This window comes from Anneissia japonica, unplaced genomic scaffold (assembly GCF_011630105.1).
Source record: "Anneissia japonica isolate Jap-2015-1 unplaced genomic scaffold, ASM1163010v1 scaffold41001_len15607_cov123, whole genome shotgun sequence".
Lineage (NCBI taxonomy): Eukaryota > Metazoa > Echinodermata > Crinoidea > Comatulida > Comatulidae > Anneissia > Anneissia japonica.
The window spans coordinates 9,603-15,858 of record NW_022740959.1 but is presented as its reverse complement, the minus strand read 5'-3'; the positions used below and the strand labels follow the sequence as shown (position 1 = coordinate 15,858).

The window sequence follows — 6,256 nt, the reverse complement described above, 5'->3', positions numbered from 1 at the left end:
TTTTTAATCTGATGAGGCTTACTAGGTGCCAAAATGAAAAAAATATTTTGAATGTAGTATTTCTTATTTAGTTCAATCTCTTTTATTTCAGTGTCTCCAGGTCAATTCATCAAGAAGTGTGAGGTCGATGTACAATTATTGCCAGCGGAACATGATGTGTATTAAATTGCTATTTTATTTCTCCATGGTACTATCAACAGCCGGATTTATGTAGTCAATTCTGCAAATAATCGCGCGCGAATATTTATTAGGTATATATCACTAGATCATCGGAATAAAATTAATTTGCAAATTATAGGCCTATTTCTTGTAATCCTCGAACGATATTACATACTTAAATATAATTAGGCGTAGGGATTATAAGTATATTATATTATATAAAACTGCAATCGTTATGTTTTATTTATATTACATTTAAATTGCTCTGATGTAACATTTCCAAGTATGTAAGAAATAAAAGTTATAATTTATAATACGCCTACATCATTGTATGTACTTCCTTTGTTGTAATCGCATTAATAATAGTTATATTTCACGATATTAATCAGTATAAGCCTATAATCGAATTAAATACTTTATAATCAATTCGAATGGAATATACCATTATTATAGGCTACTATATCTTATAAACACTAACATTTTCAAATATATTTACACGATACCAACAAATTACGAAATTTTCAGGCAAGGTACCGTCGAATTTTACAAAACAGGAAATGACGTCGGTTGCTGGGCAATAGCTCGTGCATATTCAGTAACACCTGTGCTCATTAGACTAACAATACAAACTTTTAGCTCAGTTTTGACAAAATCGACGAAAAAGATTTTATTGTTAGTCTAATTAGAACAGGTGTTACTGAATATTCATGATTATGCATGAGCTTGTTGCTTAGCAATCACGTCATTTCCGGTTTTATTTTACTTTTTTAGGGCGTCATCGAAAGGATTTCATTGCTAGTTTAATAGACAAATGACAAATTTGCTAATATTGATGAAACAATTCTTCAATTTTGGTTTACGCCTAAAGGATATCTATTGAATTTATTACTGTAAACACAGACATTGAATAACATGAGAAGATATGCATAATTACATTTGATATTTATTTTCAAGCATTGAAATCAAGTTTGGATTTATATGTAGACCTATATACATTTTATTATATACTGTATACATGTACATTCAGCAAAAATCAATAGACCTGATTTTTATCCTTAAAATTATATAATATATATATATATATAATATATATATATATATGTATATATATATAAACATTAGTAGTAATATATGATAAACATTAGTAGTAATAATACAATATTATTAAACATAAAGCCTACAAGAATTAATACATATTGTTAAAATTATTTGCGAGATTTTTGCAGAGGAAAATATTTAAAAACTAAAATTCACACTATATTTTAATTAATTTAATATCCAGCTTGAGCTTGCTGAGTGACAACGGTTTTGGCTGTCTATAAATAATTGGTAAGTTCTGTCGACCTTTGACAATCGAGTCCGGACATTCTTCCTGATATTTGTAGATTCTTTCTCCTCCTGGAATAGAAAAATATTGAAGAAAAAAAATTAGAAACAGAGGAAGAATTTTTATGGAGTATCAAAAACATAGTAGGGCTATATAAATTTAAAAAAAAAAAAAAGTGAGCACCTCAACCTGAACATTATCCTATATTCAGTTATCGCAATGTATGGACAAATACTTTCATACCACGGATTGAATAAGGATTATTATAAATACATGATATTGGGTAGGCCTAGCAGATCGTAAATGTAAGAAAAAAGTACCATTCGATAGAAATGAATAAAGATTCATAAATACAGTATACGGTATTCAAACAATTATGATTATTATTGTTATTATTCAGGCAAAAGATACAATAATGTAACATATAATACAAATAAATAAGTCAAACGAACACAAAATTAACAAGCGCATTATTTCAAAATGCCATAGTCATTAGCTGCCAGCAGTGGCGAAGAAAAGTATTTTTCATTGGGGTGGGGATGACTGGCGTGTTAGCCAGTGTCGTAACAGGCGTGGGGGGGGGGAGGGAAACTTCCCCTCCCCTGACGGTTTTTACCGGGCTGACCAAGCCCGGTAACCCTTCAGTGTGTCGTACCGGGCTGGGTAATAAGAGAAAAGAAAGAGAGGAGAGGGAGGGAAAGAGAAAGAAGAGGAAAAGGAAAGGAAAAGAAAAAAACAAGAGAAGAGAAAAATAAAGACAAGAATAAAAAGGAAGATATCATAATGACCAGATTCACAACACCCTGCAACCCCTTCTCCACTTCAAAAACTGTCATAACTCCTTTGATCTATGCTGCCCGATGGCGTAACCACTGGGGAACAAGGGGAAAATATCTATCATTGAAAAATCTTCCCCACCCCTTTATAAATGCCCTTTTCATTTCATCCCCTGAAAGCGTCTAAAAATCTCAAATTTTGCATTCCTTGTTAACATGGGCCAATTTCCTCTAAAAATTGCACATTTTAGGGAGTTTTGATCAATTCCAACGAAATTAGAATTAAAAACACCGGGGGACAAGGGGAAAATATCCATCTTTGGAAAATCTTTCCTCACCCCTTGACAAATGCATCCTCTGAAAGTGCCTAAAATTCTCAAATTCTTTGTGCGCATTTCTTGTTACGGTAGGCCAATTCCCTCTATAAATTGCACATTTTAGGGAATTTTCATCAATTCCGACGAAATTAGAATTAAAAACATAAAAATATTTTGCGCGCTTCACCCGCATTTTTTAGGGCTTTTTTAGGTTTATCCTTTTAAGTTATTTAAACACATAATAGTCCCAAACTCAAGAAAGACAAATTTAAGATAGATTGTTTTAACCTAAAAGAAGGGCCTCAATGTGTTATGGTGAGAGAGAATATGTTTGTAATAAATAAAACCATGTGGAAAATGCTTATATTTAGTTATGTAGTTTAGCCACGTGTGTGGCCTATATTATAAATAAGATAAGCCCTATGTCGTATTGTTTTCTGGGTCTATATAATGTTATAAAAGCAGTTATGTTTTGAAAAAGATCTATGTAATAAAAAGGTGGTAATATAATATAATTAGAAAATATTTTCTTAGAATTGGCATGTTTAAATCACACCGAAAAAAGAAAAAAAAAAACCCTCATCGCATAGTCAATATGAATATACTGAACATATTTAATATTATAAAACAAAAGGGCTATTCTTCTTCCTCCTCTTCCTCTTCCTATACTTCTTGTTCTACTACTCTTCTTTACTCTCACTTTGTACACTAAAAATAATAGTAAACCTACTATTTTACTACATATATTCTACAAATCTACAAATATTGTCCTTACGACTGACAGGGCCAGGGCCATCGTTAAATGATGTCAGAGCCACAAATATAGCATCATATTCAATGCGTCATCTAACATCATGGGAACCTAAACTTTAATTACAATTATTTGTTATATACTAGGCCTATTAGAAATTATTATTTTAAGACTTTAACATAGTACATACTGATTAATAATAGCTGAGATTTGATGCACATTTAAGAATTAATAATCGTTTTTAGTATATCTTACTGAATATTTATTGTCTACCAAATGAAATATGAATCATATATGAATCTTTAAAAATACAATTTATACAATATTAATCTTGGTTTTTTTTTATTTGTTTTTTTTAAAATAAACTATCTGTCGTTTTCTTCTTTGCAGCAGCCGACGAATAAAGTCAGTTATTCTACGTTATGATTCTTTATCACTAAACATTAACGATTGACGCACTCCGTTCTGTTGTATGTGTCTGCTGTCGAAAACAAACTTCCTAATCCTAGCCTAATTTTGTGACTGGCTATGATGACTTAGATGGACCATGTTGATTTATTAATAATATGTTTTTTGGGATGGAAAAAAGGAGATTCAATTTCTCGAAAATGCTCCATCAGCACATAGTTTAGTGTGCGCTATGGACAGTGTGGTTATGGAATTTACTAACCACACAATCCACAATCAGGTGATTAAGTCGCAAAACTTTATCTGCATTGTTGGTTGATTAAGTCGCAAAACTTTAGCTTCGTTTGGTGGCACCATTTATCCTAGGTAGACGGCGACCGGTTTTGTTACCGGTTGGTACATTTCTTACAAACATTCAGCCAAAGGCCAGTGAAAGTTGAGACGGCAGCCGCGTTTTTATCGATGTTTGCCATCCTCATGTGAGCCATCGTAAAGTGATGGTTTGCTGGAGTTGCGTTCAATTTAAATCTCCGAACTTCCAAAGCTGAGATATTCTATGAATTTAGGCTTGTATTAATTGCTACAATTTAAAAACGGATGACCATATAATGAATTAGGTGCTAAATTTTGATTTTTAATGCTGGGTAGGGCCTAAGTTAAAAACAGACATTCCGTCTGAGTGGGACTCATTCAAAAATTCGAAGGGGTTCGCTAGAAAACAGGGGGGTTCGCTAGAAAAGGGGGGGTTCTCCCGAACCATAACCCCCCCCCCCCCCCTGGCTACGGGCCTGGGTATGGTAAATTACTAACCGGGAAAATAAATACCCACTCTGACCCAAGACCCCTGTTACGCGCCGGTGTTAGCGCCAATGTGTGCCCTTGTGTGCGGACAGGGGATGTTCCCCCCTCTGAAGCTGGAACATTGATTTTGTAAAATAAATTGATGCAATTTGCTATTATAGGCCTAATCAATCAATTCCTCATCAACCGATATAACCTTAAACATTCTTGGAATTGACATAACATTACTGATGTCCTACACACCCTTCAGTGTGAAATGTGGCTCTCTTTGCAAGCACATTAACATCTAAGGAAAGAAGAGCTTAAATTGGTACCAGATAAAATAATTTTGTTATCAACATTAATACATTATGCTAATTTTCATCTTTGTTAGCGCATAAGACAGTGTAAATTATTTCTGTGACAGTCTTTTGAAGTGTGTAAAGCTCCATTTTATCCCATACATAGTCAAAATATTGGGGAGGATGATACAATGGACCATCCCCCCTTGTCAAATATTCGGGGGATATATCCCCCATCTCCCCGGGATCTACGCCTATGGCTGCCTGGAAAGCATAAACCACTGCCACCAAATAGTGAACCTCCACTAATGATTACTAAGATAATACAGACAATATAAAATGACAGATACAGTAAACATAAATAAATAAAGCATTACATTAAGCCTATAATGTATACATGTTGATGCTAATAAAAACTTAAAATATTGAATTAGTTATACATAATTAAATTATAAATAAATATTTATACAATAGAACAAATATATTTATGAAGATAAATGAATTATTTAATTTTACATTTTAAAAATTAATTATTATATAGATATGTTAATAACTTACATATTAAATTAAATATACAAAATTTGAAGTAGATAGGTATAGTTTATACAATAACAAGTTATTTATAAAGCAAAGATAAATAATTTTACATTTTGTACTCAATCTACTTTACCAATTAAATTGGTTTAACATTTTAATCAACGGGTAAATAGTGTTAATAATTATTCGATGCTCAACCTGCACAAGCAAGACAAAAAATTAATAGACCTTTCCGGAGTGTCAATCAAACTTAACAACTGACTAATCAGAACAGCGCTAGGAATACGCGCGCGTCTCACAAACACACGTGTTGTCCCACAAACGCACGTGTTTGCGTATGTTTTAACACTGTCGTCTTGTGGGACCTTAGCAACAATATCGAAGGGGCGGGGCTTAGCGGAAAGGTCCATTGTGATCAAGAGAATACCGGTAACAATTATTGAACATCAGGAGTCCAGCCCATTTATTATATTGTAGTCTATGGATAATTAATTTTTTTTTTTTTTGGTGGAGTCGAACGATAGGAGTCAATGTTAGTTTATAATTTATGGTAAATCAGGCTTCATGAGCAAGGCAGTTGTTTTTTAAATTAAAACTAATAATTTTTAGCTATTTACAGCAACTGTGTTACTGGGGCCCAGCATATTAACTTTGCGGATTGTCCGTGCATAAATGGCCACATAGAAAGAGTCACGCTCACCCACGGCTCATATCTGTTTTTTTTTTTTTTTTTAACTGTGTCTGGTTTCATTAATTTCCCCTTTTTCATATTTCGACTTTCTTTTGGAGGGGTGCCATGAGTGTTTTCTCGTAAACGGATACCGGTGCTTTTTAAATTTTCAATATTATTATCATTATATATAAGATGGTCATTAACTGCTCTGTATTTTCGAAAAAAA

The 6,256-nt window shown here is 32.9% G+C and overlaps 1 long non-coding RNA gene across 2 annotated transcripts in view; it reads right to left on the bottom strand.

The window, feature by feature from the left end:
* Positions 1-1,289: 1,289 nt before the first annotated feature.
* Positions 1,290-6,256, bottom strand: part of LOC117118450 — an 8,072-nt gene continuing 3,105 nt past the window's right edge. For both annotated transcript variants that reach the window (XR_004447041.1, XR_004447040.1), the window contains exon 3: positions 1,290-1,557. This is a non-coding gene — a long non-coding RNA (uncharacterized LOC117118450). The remainder of the gene's footprint in view (positions 1,558-6,256) is intronic.